Source organism: Choloepus didactylus, chromosome 14, assembly GCF_015220235.1.
Source record: "Choloepus didactylus isolate mChoDid1 chromosome 14, mChoDid1.pri, whole genome shotgun sequence".
Lineage (NCBI taxonomy): Eukaryota > Metazoa > Chordata > Mammalia > Pilosa > Megalonychidae > Choloepus > Choloepus didactylus.
The window spans coordinates 7,672,789-7,695,278 of record NC_051320.1 but is presented as its reverse complement, the minus strand read 5'-3'; positions in this window follow the sequence as shown (position 1 = coordinate 7,695,278).

Below are 22,490 nucleotides of genomic sequence, written 5' to 3'. Positions count from 1 at the left end.
CTCTAGCCTCTGGAGTGCTTCCCTCAAAATGTTGTACTCAAGATCCATTCACCCAGTTGCATGCCTCACAACCCCACTTCCTCCTGTAGGTGCTCAACTTTCCATTGTATGCACACACCACAGTTCGCTATTCCATTTACCAGTCAGTGCATTCCCAGGTCACCCCCATCTATCGCAATAGTGAATACTACCTCCACATACACTGGTGCACAAATGTCCACCCATGTCCCCACTCTCTGATCTTCCAAGCATCTACCCCATACTGAGGTTGCAGGACCTTAAAACCCCCACATACCCAGCTTCCTGTGGGACCACTGCACTGTCTTCCAGATAGGCTACATGATTTCACCTCCTCAACAATATGAATACACACATCTCTCTCCAAGTTCCCTCCAGCATCTGTGTCCCTACATTCACTTTTTTCCCTGCAATTTCACAGGGATATATTCAAATACCATACAATCATCCATTGTGTACAATCAATTGTTTACAGTAGCATTATTTGGTTGTGCATTCATCACCACAAATAGCACTTACACATGTTCATTACTCCAAAAAAGAGAATTGAAACAAAAGAATAATAAAAAAGATAAAAGGAAAGCTAAACATAAAATACAGCAATAAGGTCAGTAATAAAAAGCATAAAAGGAAAAGTAAAAATGAGATAAAATACAGACACAAAGAAAGAGGAAGAGGTGAAAAAGTGAAAAAAGAAAAAGGAAAAGAAAGAAAAACTGGCAACTAAACAGCCACAAAAGAAAATATTTAAATAAAATAAAATATCATTAAAAAGTGAGACAACAATCTTAATGACACGAATCCCATACCCCTCCCTTACATCCCCATCTTATAGGCATTCAGCCTTGGTTATTGCCTTTGTTACAATCAAAGAAAGTAAACTGCAATGTTACTGTTAACTATAAACTCTAGTTTGCATTGATTGTGTTTCCCCCTCAGTACCACCCCCTTTTCAACACCTTGCAAAGTTGACATTTGTTTGTTCTCCCTCATGCAAAAACATATTTGTGTATTTTATTCCAATCATTGGCCACTCTAGGTTTCACTAAGTCACACAGTCCCAGTCCTTATCTTCTATCTTTCCTTCTGGTGTCCTGCCTGCCCCTAACCTTTCCCTTTCAACTGAACTCACAGTCATCTTTGTTCAATGTACTTACATTATTGTGCTACCACCTCGCAACATTGTGCTCCAAACCTCTCTCTCCAGTCTTTTCCTATCTGTCTGTAGAGGAGGTATCTTGCTCACAAACTCTACCATTGTCTGTCTGAGAATATTTTAAACTGTCCCAAATATTTAAAGGACATTTTTGCCAGATATAAAATTCTTGGTTGGTGGTTTTTCTCTTTCAGTATCTTAAATGTATCATACCACTGCCTTTTGCCTCCATAGTTTCTACTGGGAAATCTGCACATTGTCTTATTGATCTTCTCGTATGTGATACATCACTTTTCTCTTGCTGCTTCCAGAATTCTCCCTTTGATAATCTGATTATGAAGTGTCTTGGTGTCAGTCTATTCACATCTATTCTGTTTGGAATTTGCTGCTCTTCTTGATTTATAATTTTATGTATTTCATAGGAGAGGTGAAGTCTTCAGTGACTATTTTCTCCATTATTGCCTCTGCCCCTTTTCCTTTCTCTTCCCCTTCCAGGACACTCATGACATGTACATTCATGTGCTTCATATTGCCACTCAGTTCCCTGAGATATTGCTCTTATCCCTCCATTCTTTTCCCCATCTGTTCTTTTGTGTGTAGGGTTTTAAATTTCCTGTTCTCCAATTCATCAATCTTTTCTTCTTCTTCTTGAAATCTGCTGCTGTGTCACCATTGTGTCCTTCATCTTTCATGTTGTGCTTTTTATTCCCATAAGTTCTGCCAATTGTTTTTTCAAACTTTTGATTTCTTCCTTATGTTCACCCAATCACTGAATTGATTTTGGATTGATTTTTTAATTGATTTAGGAGATTTGATTAATAAGTAGTTGTCTAAATTCCTGTATCTTAGTTGAAGTATAAGTTTATTCCTTTGACTTGACCATATCTTCATTTTTCCTAGTGTGATTTTTCATTTTATGTTGTCTAAGCATCTGGTTTCCTTGAATGCCCCAATCAGACTTTCCCAGACCAGAGGGGCTCAGGTATCAGCAGGAGAGAATATATTCAGTATTAGGTTTCCCTGAGGGTGGGTCCTAGAAGATTGACAGACTTTCATGTGGGGCCTCTATACTCTGTGCTATCCCTATCCAGCCTGGCAGGTGGCTCTTGTCAGCCCACAGCTCCCCGCTCCAGTGTAAAGAGGTGTGGTCCCATTAATTCACAGTGGATTCTGACCTGGTAAGGGGCAGAGAGTGTCAGAAGCAAAGCTTAAGTTGTTTCTTGTTTGTTTTTTTGTTTTCCCCCTAGACCTGAGGTCTGAATTCTCAGGGAAGGCAGCCACTTGAGCTAGTCCCACCCCTGTTTTCTTAGGGAACATACATCCCCAAGGGAGTTATCTTCTCCATTTGAATTCCTCCTTTGTATTTCTGGATCTATTAACCCCACACTTGCCTGGATCAGCACAGAATTGAAGATGCCTGAGGCTTTCTCTAATGGGCTGCTTAGAATGAGAGAAAAAAAATGGAAAAAGAGCAAAAGCCCCTTTTCAGAGCCAGTCCCCAGTCCCTCAGTTTTCTTGGGACACAGCTGTTTTCCAGTATTCTGAGGTCAGCCATCTCCAAAAGGCTCTGTTTTTATTTATTTATGTATTCTTTTTCCTGTCATGTCTGCCTCCTCCCTCCTGGGAGGAGTCTGCTTCCCTTCCTACTCCCTGTTTCTAGCTTGTATTTAGTAGTCCCAACGTGTTAATTAAAACCACAGTTGGAGCTTGGTTGAGTTACTTTCTCTGTAACCTGTTTCTTTTTTCCACATGGCAGTGTTTCAGCTTGGCCTGCCCTGTCTGAGAGGGAAGGGCATTCAGCTCCAGGTTTGTGGAGCTTTCCTTATGATTCTGTGCTACAGTCTCAGCCACTCCACCCATTCCAGACTAGTGTATGATGTGTGTGCATTCATGGATTCTCCCAAAAGTTGTTCCAGATTATTTACTAGTTGTTCCTGATTATTTACTAGTTGCTCTAGAGGACTGTGCCAGTTTGAATGTATTATGTCTCCCAAACACCATTATTTTTGATGTAATCTTGTGTCGGCATACCTATTAGTGTTAATTAGATTGAAATTCTTTGAGTGTTTCCATGGAGATGCACCCCATCCAACTGTGGGTGATGACTCCGATTGGATAATTTCCATGGAGGTGTTGGCCTGCCCATTGGGTGGGTCTGAATTAAATTACTGGAGCACTATATAAGATCAGACAGAAGGAGCAAGCTTGCTACAGCCAAGAGGGACACTTTGAAGAAAGCACAGGAGCTGCAGATGAGAGACAGTTTGAAAACAGCCGTTGAAAGCAGACTCTTGCTCTGGAGAAGCTGAGAGAGGACAAATATCCCAAGTGCAACCAAGAGTGACATTTTTGAGGAACTGCAGCCTAGAGAGGAATGTCCTGGGAGAAAGCCATTTTGAAACCAGAACTTTGGAGCAGATGCCAGCCACATGCCTTCCCAGCTAACAGAGGTTTTCCGGACACCATTGGCCATCCTCCAGTGAAGTGTCACCTTGGACACTTTATGACCTTAAGACTGTAACTGTGTAACCAAGTGTGATGGTTGGGTTCATGTGTCAACTTGGCTAGGTGGCCTAGCTGTCTGGTCAAGCGGGCACTGGCCTGACGATTGCTGTGAGGCTATTTGAGGCTGGTTAATAAACCAACAGGCTGGTTTGTTGGATCATCAGTCAATTGACTGCAGCTGACTGATGACTCATCAAGGGGCGTGCTTCCACAGTGAGAGAATGCAATTGGCTGGATTTGGTCCGGGTGATCAGTTGGAGGCTTATAAGCCGGACGGTTAGAGAAACCTTCACTTCTTCTTCAGCTGCTCAGTGAAGCTTTTCCTGGGGAGCTCGTCGAAGTTGCCAGTTCGTTTCCTGAGGAGTTCGTCAAAGTTGTCGGTTCGTTTCCTGAGGAGTTCTTCAAAGTTGCCGGTTCGTTTCCTGAGGAGTTCGTCAAAGTTGTCGGTTCATTTCCCGAGGAGTTTGTCGGACGTCTTCCTTGGAGTTGACAGCTTGTTGACGGCTCTGCAGAATTTGGACTCGTGCGCTCCCGCAGTTGCATGAGTCACTTTTACAATTTGATAATAAGAGACATCTCTTATTGATTCTGTTTCCAAGGAGAACCCTAACTAATACACCAAGTAAACCCCCTTTTATAAAAGCCAATCCGTCTCTGGTGTTTTGCATTCCAGCAGCATTAGCAAACTAGAACAAGGACTAACTAAATTCCACACCTTTCTATGCCACCATCATGCTGTACCCTCTCTAGATATTAAACTTTTATTGGATATATGGTTCACAGCTATTTTCTCCTATTGTGTAGATTGCCTTTTCACTTTCTTGTTTGTGTCCTTTGATGCACAAGTTTTTTTTTTTTATTTTGAGGAAGTCCATATTATCAATTTTTTCTTTGCTGCTCATGCTTTTAGTGTCATATCTAAGAAATCACCGCCAAATTCAAAATTATGAAAGTTCTTCCCTATGTTTCTCATAGGAGTTTTATGGTTTGGGCTCTTATGTATAAGTCCTTGACCAAGTTATAATTAATTTTTTATATGGTGTGGGGTAGTGGTACAAATTCCTTTTTTTGCAAGTAGATATCCAGTTTTTCCAGCACCATTTGTTGAAGAAATCCTTTTTTCCCAGTTAATGTACTTGGAGCACTCATCAGTAATCAGTTGGCCATAGATGTGTGGGTTCATTTCTGAACTCTCAATTTGATCCGTCAGTCTATATGTCTACCTGTCAGAATCATGCTGTTTCAATTATGTGGCCTTGTAGGAAGTTTTTAAATTGAGAAGTGTGAAACCTCCCACATTGTTCTTCCTTTGCAATATTGAATTTGCTATTTGGGGCTTTTTGCAATTCTATATAAATTTGAGGATTGATTTTCATTTCTGTTAAAAAGGACTGCTTTAATTTAGATAGGTATTGTGTTGAATCTGTACAACGTTTATGATACTTTTGACATCTCACTAATATTTATTCTTCCTATCCGTTAAAATAGTATGTCTAGGAAGTTTCAATTCTTTTTGCATAAATGCCTAGGAATGAGTTTGCTGAGTCAGTCATATTGTAAATGTATGTGTATATTATACATAATGGCCAAAATATTTTCCAAAGTCACTGTACCACTTTATATTCCCACTTGTTATCTTGGTACTGTCAGGTTGTTGTTGTTGTTGTTGTTGTTGTTGTCCTCTTTTGTTTTTAACATTGTAATAGATATGTAGTAAAATCCCATTGTGGTTTTAAAATGCATTTTCTTAATGACTAATCTGTGGAACATCTTTTTTATTTGCTCATTTGCCACCCATATATTTTCTTTGGTAAAATATCTGTGCAAATCTTCAGTCTATTTTTATATTGGGTGTTTTATTTTCTTATAATTGCTTGTTTTGAGAGTTGTTTCATATTTTGTTTAAAAGTACTTTTTCAGATAAATATTTTAAAAATATTTTTCCTAGTCTATTGTTTCTATTCTTTTCTCCTAGTGGTGTATTTTGAAAAGCATAAATTCTCAGTTAAGTCTAGCTTATTATTATTATTTTAAATGTTTATCCTTTTGGTATTGTACCTAATGAATCTTTGCTTAAACCAAGGTACAAATATTTTATCCTATGGTTTCTTTCAGAGATATATTAATTTGTATTAGATTTAGATGTGTGGTACACAGATATTTAATTATATTGGTAAATATGCCTTTCTTTTGTTCTTTCTTTCCCTCTTTAGTAGTTATGTCTTCAATAATGATATTTGAATATTTAGTATTTCATTGTTTTGGAAGACTATCCTTTATCTATTTAATTGCTATTTTTCACTTGTTAAAAATCAATTTACTGTGTATTCATGGTTATAGTTGTGGATTGTCTGTTCCACTACATTGTATCTATATTTTAGCTAATACTGCATGTCTGATCAGAGCTTGAAATCACACAGTGTAATCCAAATTTGTTCTTCCTTTTCAAAATTATTTTGATTACTCCAGTTCTCTTGCATTTCTATAAAAATTTTACAATAATCTTGTCCATTTCTACAAAAATAATGTGCAGTGATTTTTATTGAGATAGCATTGGTTCTCAGTAATTTATCCTTTATAAAGGTTGAGATTTCCTGTTCACAAAGGTGGAGTCTATCTATTCATATTCACTTAATTCTTCTTTGAATTTTTCATCAATATTTTATAGGCTTCAGCTTACATAATGTAAATATTTTGATACATACTATTTCCTCTTTTTAGTGTTACTATCAATAATCCTGTATTTAAAATATCAAGTTTCAATTGTCCATTTGTAATGTATGGACTATAATTTATTAATTTAATATTTATATAGTGTCCTGTGGCCTTGATAAACCCACTTGTCAGTTCTAGAGCTTTTTTTTGTATATGTTCTGTGATATTCTAAGTAGAGAATTATGTCATACGTGAATAGAGAAAATGTCATTTCTTCATTTCCAAATTGCATGCCTTTAATTTCTTTTTCTTGTGTTCTTTCAGTGCTTACAAACACTACCATGACGTTGAGTAAGAGTGGTGAGAGAGGACATACGTGCCTTGTTCCTGATTTTATGATGAGGAGGAAAATACTCAGTTATTCAAAAGTAAGTATGATATTATATATAGCTTTTTTTTTTGTAAATGTCCTTTATTAGGTTGCTAAAGTTTCCTTCTATTAAAAGTTTGCAGAGGGTTTTTATCACAAATGGCAGTTAGGGTTTTATTTCACATTTTAATTGCATTTATTGATACAATTAATCATATTTTAAATAAAAATGGCTCAAACTGGAAATACCTTTCTTCCTTCCTTATTGAACACCATAAGCACCCATTTTCACATACATTTCTCAGTTCTTTATAAATCTTAATTAACAAAAATTCCCAATTATTTTGATGTGTGAGCCTTTGACTTATACATTGGATCCCTGAGGTATAATATAATATTTATCTAGATTGAGGTCTACTGGGATTAGAATTTTACAAAGCAGTTTAAGGAAAATTACCATTGTTCTGCTCAGCAAATACCTCAGGTGCAGTCATCACAGGCTCTCTAATAAAGGCAGATACAAAATGAAGGACTTCAGTGACAGATCTGGAGGTTCAATGTGTTTGGTAATGTGCTAAGAGTCAACCAAATTTTCCTGAATATCATCATTTCTTGTCAGGATCCCAACTTGTCCCATCTTTCCTTAAATGTCACATGAGACAAGATAAGCTATATATTTAGCAATATCCAGGACCAAATTCTGTGACCAATTCTCTTTCTTTGTCCTGACACAAATATTTTAAATCATTTTGAGGCAGTTATAGAAACTTGGTCATTCTCTGATAATTATAGTCAAGAATTTAAGATTAAAACTTGCCATTTTTACTTATTTACCACTATGATACAGATAGAAATGGTCAGCCTATCCTACATTCCTGTATTGCACATTACCATCTTAATGATTAGTGGAACCAGTCACAGTCCAAACAAAGCCTTCTCTTTAAATGACACTTCATTCTAAGTACTGTTTCCCTACTGGCAAACAGAGCTTTGGGATATCTTATCACTCAATACTAATTTTTACTGGATTTAAATCACTTAGGCCTAATATGAAATCCCAGCTTCTAATACCAGTTACTGTACTGATCAAGTTTCTAAATGTAGACTACAAAATTTTCTTGTTGGATTAATCAGGAAGGAATTTCTTATTATTTTAATATACAAGAATGCTAAACCTTATGTATATATCAAATACAGATGAAATGATCAGGTTACTATTCATTTGTAAAAGTTGAAGAGGTATTACATGTAGGCATATGAATTTCATGTAATCAAAAAGATATTTTAGACATTTTAAATGAAACAAGTAGAACCATGGAAGGAAACTTACTTGTCAGTGCCTCTATAAGAAGGAATGCATCTCTGGCTTATAATGAATAGAAAATTGTAGTATATTTGTTTATTATTATATTTATTTTTGAAATATTTTTTGCTAGGAACTTTCATCACAAAATTATATTCAGGACTCTTTGTTTGAATTTTGGGTGACAAAGCATTTCAGAAACTGTACAAAGGATACGTTTTTATAGCATGGATACACACTGAAATCACTTACAGACACTAGCTGCAGCTAGCACACTGAAGATTTTAAAGCTTCATATTTATATTTGTTATTTCTTTCTTGGTTGAAATAGCTGAAACTGATGCTCTTTGATGTTGTCAAACAAACCTACCAACTTCCAGCATTAGTAAGTTTTCATTTTGTTCTGTTTCCTACTAACTCAGTTGATTATGCCTACTATCAAATATCTTATCAGTCTTTCTTTTTGACAGGGACATGGGTCAAATAAACACCCTCACCCAGGAATACTAAAAAAAAAGCAAGAGGAATAGTTGTTGTTGATCTTGATGAGAGAATATCTTTAGATCTCCCCATATAACAATGTTAAAAAATGCCTTGATGATTAAAGCTTAAGTATGTCATCTCTATGGTAAGAGAATAATTAACTCAAAATGTTCTATGTCCTTTTAAGGCTAAAATACTGTAAAGAGCAATAAATCATTCTAAATAATTTGAAAGAGAAAGATAAATGTGAATATTCTGGTGAAGTCACTTAAGCTACAAATGTCATCACGAAATAACAGAAAGGTGTAAAAAATTGATTTTTGAAACATATGGCCTTGTCAAAGAGGAACTGACATCACTCCTAGTGCTTCTAACTGAATAATTCAAGCAAACATGATAAGCTGAATAGGTTGAAAAATGCTGAACATTTGTACAAGCTCAAAATTTAGCTCTGGGCTGTCATCTAAAAAAGTTCAAATGTTAATGTTGGTATATGGAGTAGTGCTTCATGTGAGTAAGAATGTTTCAATCTTTGATTCTTGATAAAGTTTCTTAGAAACACAGTGCAAAATAGGGAAGGATATCATTTTTTTACTTTGCAGAAAACTTGAGTTGATCCCAGCTTGCTAAAAAGTGAGCTTCTACCATAGCAGAATGGGCTTTATATGTTCTCGTCAATCAAGAGACTCTTCAGTGTGTTAGAATTAATTTTACATGGGAAAGTTCTGAAGTTTAGATCATGTAAGACTACTATTTGAGTGTCATACATTATAGCAGCACATGTACAACCTATATAACTACTGCATTGTGATATTTAGTTATTAAAATTTTCTCTTCCAGTTTTCAAGAAAATCTTGGTTTCTATTGTTCATACTAAAAAAAGGCAAGAATAAGAAAATGCATTCTACTTGAATGTACTTTAAGTACATTTAAAATAGAGAAATAATACTACTCCTGGGTGATGTAGTTTATTTCTTGCGTAAGATGCTTAGTATTAACCATCCAAAAGAAAAACTGTCATAACTTACAGGTGTAAACCATCATGGTGTAAAACAGAAAACATAGAAATTAATCAAAGAATATCTTCACTGTGAGTTCTACTCCACACATAAATTTAATTTTTTCTTATTTTAAATTGAGGCTAAATTCACATACCACAAGTTAAATCATTTTAAAGTGTGAAATTAAGAGGTACTTTTATAGTCAAAATATTGTGCATCCACTACTTCTATCTAGTTCCAAAACATTTTAATTACCCCAAAAGAAAAACTTGTGCCCATTAAGTAGTTATCCCCTATTCCCCCCTCCCCAAGATTTTTAAGTCTGGCTTCTTTCTCTTAGCATAATATTTTGAAAGTTCATCTTCATTGTAGTATGTATCAGTACTTCATTGCCATTTATGGTGTGTAATAATTTATTGCATGTATATACTCCAATTTATATATCCATCATTCTTCAGGCATTTGCACAGTTCCTACCTTTTGGCTATTAGGAACAATGCTGCTATAAATATCTGTGTATAAATATTTGTTTGAGTACTGTCTTAAAATATTTTGGATAAATACTGAAGAGTAGAATTGTTGGTTCATATGGTAATCCTACGTTTAAACTTTTGAGGAACACTCAAACTGTTTTCCACAGTGGCTGAATGCTTTTATATTCCCACCAGTAATGCATGAGTGTTCCAATGTCTCCATATTCTTCCCAACACTTGTTAGTTTTCATATTTTTATTATTATTATAGCCATTCTAGAGGCTGTAAAGTATTATCTCATTGGTATTCTGATCTGCATTTCCCTAATGACTAAATATATTGAGCATCTTTACATGTGCTTATTTGCCTTTTGATTCTAATGCAAGATCTTGTCCATTTTTAATTGGATTACTTGCGTTTTTGCTAGTTTATAATATATTCTGAAGAGCAGAACCTTATAAGACTTATAATTTGAAAATATTTTCGTACATTTCCTACACAGTCTTTTTGTTTTCTCGATAATGTTATTCATTCAGATAAGTTTTAAAATTTTTATCAAGTCAATTTTATCTGTTTGTTGTTGCTTGTGTTTCTTGTTGCAGATATTTTTCTTTCCCCCATTGAATGGTCCTGGTGTGTGTTAAAAAAAAAATGGCCTTAGACATGGGAGTTTATTTATGGATACTCAATTCTATTCCTTTGGTTTGTATGTCTATCATTATGCCAGTACCACACTTTTTTAATTACTATAGCTTTGTAATAAGTTTTGAAATTGTTCCAGTACAAAGTGGTGAAAGCAGGAATCTTTATTTTGTTCCTTATCTTAATGGCAAAGCTTTCTGTCTTTCACCATTGAGTAAAATGTTAGCTGTGAGTTTTTCACAAATGCCCTTTATCAAGTAAGTTATCTTCTATTCTTAATTATCTCCATGTTTTTATCATTTTTTATTCATTCCAAGGTATTTTCTAATTTAATTTGTGATTTCCTCTTTGACACCTGGATGGTTTAGTTTCTACATATTTGTGAATTTTTGAGTTTCCCTTCTATTTTTGATTTCTAGCAGCATTCCATTGTGGTATGAGAATATACTTTGTATAACTTAAATATTTTAAAATTTATTGACATTATTTTGTGGCATGATTTATGGTTTATTCTGGGGAATGGTCCTTGTTCACTTGAGAAGACAGTGTATTATGCTATTCTTTGGTGACATGTTCTACATATATTGGGTTTGGTTGTTTTATAGTGTTGTTCAAGTCCTCTATTTCCTTAAAGATATCCTGTCTATATGTACTATCCATTACTGATATATTGAAATATCCAAGTGTTATTGTAGAAACATTTGCCCTTCAATTCTAGCAATGTTGGCTCCATATATTTTATTTTGTTTGCAAATGTTTAAAAATATTATATCTTATTGAACAAATTTAGTTTTAAAATCTATGTCTGGAGACAGAAGATGGTGGCATGGAGAGGAGTGGAAGTTAGCCCCGCTGGAGCAACAAATAAACATCCAGGAACAACTAGAAAATGATCTGGAATAACTGCTGGGGGACAACTGTGACTATCCACACATCATGCACCAGCTGGATTGGGAGGAATGCCTGAGACCACAGCATAGAATTTGTGAGTAGAAACTGCAGACCCAAACTGGGAGCCCCTCCCTCATGGCAGCCCAAACTGGAAAGCCATGCTGTGATAGAGAGCAGCCCTCTCTGAATAAGCAAATATAGCTGAGTCCAGCTCCAACTAGGGTTTTAATTAACAAATGTGGGCTGCTCAATGCAAGCTGCAAATCCCAAAGCAGACAGACACTTTTAGTGATGTCTGACCTTGAAGAGCCAGGGGACTTCTGTTTCCTGGAAGGGGAAGCGTTGAGGACTGGGTACTATCTCTGGCCAATGGGTAAAACAAGGACATGGACTGACCCTGAAAGGGGGCTTTCTCTGCTTTTTCTCTCTCCCAACCTGAGCAGCTCAGTGGAGAAAGTCTCAGCCATTTTCAGTTCACAGGGCTCAGACTCAGACAATGGTGGAGATAGCAGAGTCAGAGAGACAAAGAACCTATTTAAATGCAAATGAAAACTCTTTGGGGAGCTGTATCTTCCCTAAGAGGACAGAGGTGGTGCCCAGCTTTACTACCAGCCTTCCATTCAATACCAAACCCCAGGGCATGGGGGAAAACAATCAAACTAGAAACAACCTAAGCTGAGAAATAAAGGAGAGAGTTGGGAGCAACAGGCTGATGGGTACCACATGCTGGGCTGGTAAGGAAGAGCACAGCAACTTGAGGCATCACAGGGTGTGTTAATCTTCTAAGACAGGGAAACCTGGGGCTGAATATTTCCTTCTTCTGACACCTGAGCCAGTTCTGGTCTGGGAAAACCTAATTAGGGTAACCAAGGAAACCAGATGCCTAGATAACAGAAAACTGTTACATATACTAAGAAAAAACAAAGGTATGGCCCAGTAAAAGAAACAAACTTATGCTTCAACTGAGATACAGGAATTGAAACAACTAATTCTAGGTTAATTCAAAAAGTTTAGGAAAAGTATAGCACAAGAGACGAAGCATATAATGAAAACACTGGGCATATATGAGGTAGAAATCGAAAGTTCAAAAAAACAACTGGCAGAATCTATGGAAATGAAGGGCACAATACAAGAGATGAAAGACACAGTGGAGACATACAACATCAGCTCTCAAGAGGCAGAAGAAAACATTCAGGAACTGGAGAACAAGACACCTGAAAGCCTACACACAAAAGAACAGCTAGGAAAAAGAATGGAAAAACATGAGCAAAACGTCTCAGGGAATTGAATGACAACATGAAACACTTGAATTTACAGGTCATGGGTGTCCCAGAAGGAGAAGAGAAGGGGAAAGGGGCAGAAGCAATAACAGAGGAAATAATCAATCAAAATTTCCCATCTCTTATGAAAGACATAAAATTACAGATCCAAGAAGCACACACATACGCCGAAACAGAATAGATCCGAATAGGCCTATGCCAAGACACTTAATAACCAGATTATCAAACATCAAAGACAGAGAATCCTGAAAGCAGCAAGAGAAAAGTGGTCCATCACATACAAAGGAAGCTTGGTAAGACTATGTGCGGATTTCTCAGCAGAAACCACGGAGGCAAGAAGGAAGTGGTGTGATACATTTAAGATACTGAAAGAGAAAAACCACCAACCAAGAATCCCATATCTGGCAAAACTGTCCTTCAAATATAATGGATGTTTTAAAATGTTCTCTGACAAACAGACAATGAGAGAGATTGTGAACAAGATACCTGCTTTGCAGGAAACCCTAAAGGGAGCACTACAGACAGATAGTAAAAGACAGGAGTGAGAAGTTTGGAACTCAATTTTGGGTGATGGTAGCACAGCAATGTAAGCACACTGAACAAAGATGACTTGGAGTATGGTTGAAAGAGGAGGGTTAGGAGCATGTAGGACACCAGAAGGAAAGAGGAAAGATAAAGACTGGGACTGTATAACTCAGTGAAACCTAGAGTGCTTAATAATTGTGATAAAATGTATAATTTTCTTTCATGAGGGAGAACAAATGAATGTCAACCTTGCAAGATGTTAAAAATAGGGAGGTACTGGGGGAAAAATATAATCAATGCAAACTAGAGACTATAATTAACAGAAACATTGTATTATGCTTCCTTTTATGTAACAAAGGCAATATACCAAATCTAAATGCATATAAGAGGGGGACATAAGGGGGTGGGTATGAGACTCTTGGCATTGGTAATGTTGTCTGACTCTTTATTCTACTTTAGTTGGATGCTGTTTTTCCTTTTGTTGCTTCCCAGCTGTCATGTTTTTTTTTTCTCTTCCTTTTTCCTTTTTCTTTTGTCTCTCTGCTTTCTTTGACTCTTCCTCCTGCTTTTTTGGAGGTAATGGAAATGTCCTTTCATAGATAGTGGTGATGGTGGTGAATGCCTAAATAAGTTACTATACAGGGAACCATCAGTTGTTTACTTAGGAAGGAATGTATGGTGTGTGAACAAATCTGTCTTAAAAAAAATAGGTTGATGAAGAAACCTTGAAGGCACTATATTGAGTGTTGTAAGGCAGAAGCATAAGGACAAATATTGTATAATCTCACTTATATGAACTAATTATAGCATGTAAACACATAGACATGAAATATAAGTTAACAAGATGTAGAATGAGGCTAAATAATGGGGAACAGTTGCTTATTATGAACAGAATGTTCAACTAGGTTGAAATTAAATGTTTAGAAATGAACAGAGATGATGGTACCACATTGTGAGAATAAGTAACAGTGCCAAATAGTTCATCAATGTGGTGGAAAGACTTAAAATCAAATTTCTTAAATATGCTCAAATAGTTAAAAGAAACCATTGACAAGGAACTAAAATAACCTATGATAATGTTGTCTCAATAAATACAGAATATGAATAAAGAAATGGAAATTATAAAAAGCAAGAAAATAGAAACTTTGGAAGTGAAAAATAAAATAGATGAAATCAAAAATTTACTAGAGGGTTTAAGCAGAAAATTTGAGCAGGCAGAAGAAAGAGATTATCACTCTGAATATGGGATAATTGAAATTATCAAGACTGCTTAAGAGGAAGAAACAAAAAAAATGAAGAAAAATGTACAGAGCCTAAGAGAACTGTGAGACACTGCCAATTGTATTAACATAAGGATTATAGAAGTCCCAGAAGAGAAGAGAAAATACAGAAGTGATATTTGAATAAATAGTGGCCAAAAAAAATCCCAAATTTAATGAAAGTCATGAAGCCACACATTGATTTCAATGTCTGTTATATTTATTATTTTCCTCAGTTCCTCCATTATTGCTTTTTTTGTTGTTTGAACAATTTTTCTGATGTTTTTTTGATTCCTTCCTCATTTCATTTTCTGCATATTTTTTCGTTATTTTATTAGTGGTTACCCTTTGGATTACAATGATCACCCTATTTTTATAACAATCTTGTTTAAATTGATACCAACTTAGCCTCAATATCATACAAAAAGCCCAATCCTATACAGATCCACCTCACCCTTATGTTGTTATTTTGCAAATTATATTTTTGTATATCATGTGCCCACTGGTATAGATTTATAAATATTGCTTGCTTTTAAAACATGTAGGAACCAAAAAGAAGTGTGACAAACCCAAAATAAAATAATGGTTTTTATATTTACCTATGTACTCACCTTTATAGTGTTCTTTATTTCTTCAAATATCTTCACCCTATGTGTTATTTAATTTCATCCTGAAGGACTCCCTTCAGCATTTCTTGTAGGGCAGCTCTACTATTTACAAATTCCTTCAGCTTTTATGTTTGTGGGAAAGTCTTAATATCTTTCATTTTTGATAGATAGTTTTACTGGATACAGAATTTGTGGTTGGCATTTGTTTTTCTTTTAAGCACTTTAAATATGTCATTTTATTCTCGTCTGGCCTCCATGGCTTCTCGTGAGAACTCAGCCATTCATCATATTCAGACTTTTTATGTATAATGATTCACTTCTCTCTTGCTGCTTTCAAAATTCCTTCTTTCTCTTTGGTTTCCAACAGCTGGATTATCTTGCATGTTGGCATAGATTTATTTGTTTTTTTCCTACTTTGACTATGTTGTGCTTCTTGGATGTGTGGTTTCAGGTCTTTCATTAAATTTGGGATTGTTTTTTGGCCACTATTTATTCAAATATCATTTCTGTATTTTCTCTTCTCTTCTTCTGGGACTTCCATAATCCTTATGTTAATACAATTGGCAGTGTCTCACAGTTCTCTTAGGCTCTGTTCATTTTTCTTCATTTTTTATTTCTTCCTCTTAAGCAGTCTTGATAATTTCAATTATCCCATATTCAGAGTGATTAACTCTTTATTCTTCATGCTAAAATTTTCTGTTTAAACCCTCTAATAAATTTTTGATTTTATCTACTTATTTTTCACTTCCAAAGTTTCCATTTTTTTTCTTTTTATAATTTCCATTTCTTTATTCATATTCTCTATTTGTTGAGACAACATTATCATGGGTTATTTTAGTTTTTTGACCATGGTTTCTTCTAAGTCTTTGAGAATATTTAAGAAAATTGATTTTAAGTCTTTGAATAGTAAGTCCAATATACTGGCTTCCTCAGGGATGTTTTATATCAATTTATTTTTCCTTGTGAATGGACAATATGTTCCTATTTCTTTGTATACCTTGCAAATTTTGTTGAAAGCTGAACATTTTGATTCATATAATGTGTTAACTCTGGAAATTAGAGTCTCCTGTATCATTAGGGTTCACTGTTGTTGCCTATTGAGTGTTGCAGTTGTCATTTATTTAGTGACTTTTCCAGTCTGTTGTTTTGCAAAGAATGTCTTCTTTGCTGTTAATAGTCACTGAAGTCCCTACTTGATTTCTCTTTTCAACTTAGCGCTTGACTGAGAAGTTCTTAATGCCTGAAGTTAAAAAGAAAAAAAAAATGGAAACGGAAAACCTCCCCTAGGGTTTGCAGATTGGCTCTGAGCTGGGACAATCTTTTAATGCTTAGCCTGACTGCCTGCAATTCTGCCTTGGTCTCTTTTCCCTTCTCCTCTCACTTGGATGGAGCCCAAAGATGAGTCAGCAGTGCCAACCTAGGGTCCTTTCCTGGGCATGCTTGTTGCACTCTGGATTCCCTGGTAAATGCAGTGGTTCTTCTAAGCCTTTATTCCCTCTGTTGCCTTTCTAGATTTTTCAGTCTTTCTGCTACTTTTTCCATTCATCATCTCTTACCTCAGGCGGCTATATGTATCACACCTTTGAATGCTTTTGACAAATGCTGGTCCAGGAAGCCATTACAGCCTCAGAGTAGAGAAACAAAGGTAAGCCTCTTTGTCAGTCCCTCAGGGAACTGCCATCCAAGTCAAAATGCACAGACATAATCTTTTTTTTTTTTTTTTTGCCTTGAAGGAGCAAATTTATTTTCTCACAGTTCTGGAATCCCAAAGTCCAAAGTCAAGGGATTAGCAGGGCTGTGCTCCCTTTGACTGTGCTGGAGTTCTATTGACCAATGTCACCCTTGGCTTTGCTATGTTATGGAAAAATTCTCTTTTTTTAATTCACTTTTATTGAAATATATTCACAAACCATACAATCATCCATGGTATACAATCAACTGTTCACAGTATGATCACATAGCTATGCATTCATCACCACAATCTATTTCTGAACATTTTCCTTACATCAGAAAGAATCAGAATAAGAATAAAAAATAAAAGTAAAAAAAGAACACCCAAACCATCCCCCCATCCCACCCTATTTGTCATTTGGTTTTTGTCCCCATTTTTCTGCTCATCCATCCATTATAAGGCATGATAGTGTTTGCCTTTATTTCTGGCGTACTTCACTCAAATACTGTGTACAGGATCCATTCACCTTGTTGTGTCTCACAGCTTCACAACTTCTCTTAGTTGCTCAATATTCCATTGTATGCATACACCACAGTTCACCATTCTGTTCCTCAGTCTATGGACCCTTAGGTCACCTCCACCCATTGCAAATCATGATTACTGCTTCCATAAACACCAGTTTGCAAATGTCCATTCATGTCTCTGCTCTCAGATCTTCAAATGACATACCCCATAATGGGTTTGCAGGACCTTATGGTCCCCACATACTTACCTTTTTGTGGAACCACCACACTGAACTTCAGAAAGGCTACACCATTCTACATGCTCATCAACAGTAGATAGGTGCATCCCTCTCACCATGTTTTCTCCAACACTTTTAATCCTATATATATTTTTTCCTACAATTTTATAGAGTTATATTCATATACCATACATTTATCCACAGTGTACAATCAGTTGTTCATGATCTCATCATAAAGTTGTACATTTATCACCACAATCAGCACTTGAACATATTGATTACTACAAGAAAAACTGTTTGTTTTAGCAATAATAAAAAAGATGATAAAAAGAAAAATAACATGTAGTATAATACAATAGTAAGGACATAAAATAACACCACTACCAAGAATCCCATATTCCTCCCCTATATCCCCCTCTCATATACACTTAGCATTTGCATATTGCCTTTGTTACATTTAATGGAGGTATATTACAATGTTACTGTTGACCATAGACTCCAGTTTGCTTTGATTATGTTTTTTTCCAAATACCATCCCTTTTTCAACACTCTACATGGTTGACATTTATTTGCTCTCCCATATGCAAGAACATTTTTATATTTGTATGTTTAGTAACAGTCATTGGCCACTCTAGTTTTTGCTACCTTATACAGCCCAGTCTTTATCATCTCTCTTTACCTCTGGTGTCATACATTCTCCTATCCCACTTCTTTCCACTTTACTCACAGACATCGTTGTTCAGTGTACTTACAATGCTGTGCTTCCATCACACAGTGTTATGCTATCTATTTCTGGATCTATACAGCCAATCCTGCTAAATATTCTGTAGTCCTTCAGTATCAAATGCCTGATCTCTACCCTTTCTATCTCCTGGTCACCTGTGTTGTCAGCTTTTAACTCGCAAAGTTTGTTCATTAATGTCTGTTCATATTAGTGAGACCATACAGAATCTGTCCTTTTGTTTCTGGCTAACTTCACTCAACATAATGTCCTCAAGTTTCATCCATATTATTATATGATCCATGTCTTTGTTCTGTCTTAAAGCTGCATAATATTCCATCATGTGTATACACCACAGTGTGTTTATCCACTTGTCCATTGATGGACATTTGGATTGTTTCCATCTCTTGGCAATCATGAATAATGCTGCAATAAACATTGGTTTACAAATGTCTGTTTGTGTCTTAAGTTTTAGTTCCTCTGAGTATATACCTAGCAATGGAATTGCTGGGTCATACGACAAATCTATATTTAGCCTCCTGAGGAACCTCCACACTGTCTTCCAGAGTGGTTGCACCATTCTACATTCCCACCAACAATGAATAAGTGTGCCTCTTTCTCCACATCCTCTCCAGCACTTGTCATTTTCTGTTTTTTGGATAATGGCCATTCTGGTAGGTGTGAGATGATATCTCATTGTGGTTTTGATTTGCATTTCCTTAATAGCCATTGAAGTTGAGCATTTTTTCATGTTTTTGAGACATTTGTATTTACTCTTCAGAAAAATGTCTGTCCATGTCTTTTGCCCATTATTAAATTGATTGTTTGTCTTTCTGTTATTGAGTTGTAGGATTCCTTTATATTTTCAGGCTATTAAACCCTTATCTGATATGTGGTTTCCAAATATCATCTCCCATTGTGTAGACTGCCTTTTGACTTTTCTGACAAAGTCCTTTGATGTACAAAATGGTTTAATTTTGAGGAGATCCCATTTGTCTATTTGTTCTTTGGTTGCTCACGCCTTGGGTGTGAGGTCTAAGAAACCACCTCCTTTCACAAGATCTTTAAGATATTGCCCTGCATTTTCTTCTAAGAGTTTTATGGTCTTGGTGCTCATATTTAGGTCTTTGATCCATTTCAAGTTAATTTTTGTATAAGGTGTGAGATAGGCATCCTCTTTCATTCTTTTGGAGATGGGTATCCAGTTCTCCAAACACCATTTATTGAAGAGGCCACTCTTTCCCAGTTGCTTTAGCTTGACTGCCTTATCAAAGATCAGTTGTCTGTAGATGTGAGGGTCTACTTCTGAACACTCAATTCAATCCCATTGGTTGGTATATCTGTCCTTATACCAATACTATGCTGTTTTGAGCACTGTCGCTTTGTAATGTGCTTCAAAGTCGGGTAGTGTGAGACCTCCCACTTCGTTCCTCTTTCTCAAGATATTTTTGGCTATTCGGGGTACCTTGCCTTTCCAAATAAATTCAGTTATTGGTTTTTCTATTTCTGTAAAGTAAGATGATGGGACTTGAATTGCTATTGCATTGCATCTATAAATCAGTTTCGGTAAAATTGCCATCTTAACTATATTTAGTGTTCCAATCCATGAACATGGTATGTTATTCCATTTTTTTAAGGTCTTGTTCAATTTCTTTTAGCAGTTTCTTATACTTTTCTGTGTAAAGGTATTTTGTGTCCTTGGTTAAGTTTATTCCTAAATACTTGATCCATTTGGTTGCTATTGTAAATGGGATTTTTTTCTTGATTTCCTCCCCTTGTTGCACATTACTTGTATATAGGAACACTACAGATTTCTGCGTGTTGATCTTGTAGCTTGCCATTTGCTGTATTCATTGACTAGTTCTAGTAGCTTTGCTGTAGATTTTTCTGGATTTCCTGCATATAGAATTACATCATCTGCAAATAGTGAAAGTTTTACTTCTTCCTCTCCAATTTGGATGCCTTTTATTTCTTTTTCATGCCTAATTTCTCTGGCTAGAGCTTCCAGCACAACGTTGATAGTGGGCATCCCTGTCTTCTTCCTGATTTTAGAGAAAAAGCTTTCAGTCTCTCCCCATTGAGTGTGATGTTAGCTGTGGGTTTTTCATATATCACCTTTATAATATTGAAAAAGTTCCCTTCTATTCCTATCCTTTGAAGTGTTTTCATCAGGAAAGGATGTTGAGTTTTGTCGAATGCCTTTCTGCATTGATCAAGATGATCATGTGGTTCTTCTGCTTTGATTTATTGATGTGGTGTATTACAATAATTGATTTTCTTGTGTTGAACCAGCCTTGCATACCTGGAATAAATCCCACCTGGTCATGATGTGTAATTCTTTTAATGTGTTGCTGGATTTGATTTCAAATATTTTGTTGAGGATTTTTGTGTCTATATTCATTAAAGAAATTGGTGCATAATTTTCTTTTTTTTGTAGTATCTTTGTCTGATTTTGGTATTAGGGTGATGTTGGCTTATGGAATGAGCTAGGTAGTGTTCCCTCTTCTTCAATTGTTTTGAAGAGTTTGAGCAGGATTGGTACTAATTCTTTCTTGAATGCTTGGTAGAATTCATGTGTGAAACCATCTGGTCCTTGGCTTTTCCTTTTTGGGAGCTTTTGATGACTGACTCAATCTCTTACTTGTGATTGGTTTGTTGAGGTCATCTATTTCTTCTTGAGTCAATGTTGGTTGTTTATGCTTTTCTAGGAAGTTGTCCATTTCATCTAAGTTGTCTAGTATATTTGCATATATTTGCTCATAGTATCTTCACATTATCTCCTTAATTTCTGCAGGGTCAGTAGTTATATTTCCTTTACCATTTCTGATTGCATTTATTTGCATCCACTCTCTCTCTTTTTTTTTGTTAGCCTAGCCAGTGGTCCATCAATTTTATTGATTTTCTCAAAGAACCAACTTCTGATTTTGTTGATTCTCTCTATTGTTTTCCTGTTCTTAATTGCATTTATTTCTGCTCTAATCTTTGTTATTTCTTCCCTTCTGCTTGCTTGGGGTTAGTTTTCTGTTCTTTCTCTTATTCTTCCAGGTGAACAGTTAACTTCAATTTTTGCTCTCTCTTCTCTTTTAATATAGGCATTTAGGCAATAAATTTCCCTCTCAGCACCGCCTTTGCTGCATCCCATAAGTTTTGATAAGTTGTGTCTTCATTGTCATTTGCCTCGAGGTATTTACTAATTTCTCTTGTAATTTCTTCCTTTACCCACTGGTTTTCTAAGAGAGTGTTGTTTAGCCTCCATATGTTTGTGAATTTTATGACCTTCTGCCTTTTATTTATTTCCAACTTTATTCCATTATGGTCTGAGAAAGTGTTTTGCAAATATCAATATTTTTAAATTTGTTGAGATTTGCTTTGTAACCCAACATGTGGTCAATCCTAGAGAATATTCCATGAGCACTTGAGAAAAAAGTGTATCCTGCTGTTGTTGGATGTAGGGTTCTATAAATGTCTGTCAAGTCTAGTTCATTTGTCATAAAATTCAACATCTCCATTTCTTTAGTGATCCTCTGTCTAGATGTTCTATCCATTGATGAGAGCTGTGTACTGAAGTCTCCAACTATTATTGTAGAGGTGTCTACTTTTCCTTTCAGTGATCTCAGTGTTTGCCTCATGAATTTTGTGACATTCTGTCTTGGTGAATAAATATTTATGATTGTTATGTTTTCTTGATGAATTGATTCTTTTATTAATATATAGTGTCCAACTTTGTCTCTTTCAATAGTTTTACTTTTGAAGTCTAATTTGTCTGATATTAATATAGCTACTCCCACTTTTTTTCTGGTTGTTGTTTGTGTGAAATATCTTTTTCTAGTCTTTCACTTTCAGTCTATTTTTGTCCTTGTGTCTAAAGTGAGTTTCTTGTAGACAGCATATAGATGATTCCTGTTTTCTAATCCATTCTGCCAGTCTGTGTCTTTTTATTGGGGAGTTTAATCCATTTATATTTAGTGTTATTACTGTGAGGGCAGTACTTTCTACTACCATTTTGGCTTTTGGAATTTTTATGTCCTATCTTATTTTTTCCTCTCTCTCCTTTTACCTTTCCTGATAATCTTCATTTCTGCACTCTTCTCCAACTCTCTCTCTCCTGTCTTTTCCTATCAGCCTGTAGCACTCCCTTTAGTATTTCTTGTAGTTCACAAACTCTCTCAGTGTATGTTTGTCTGAA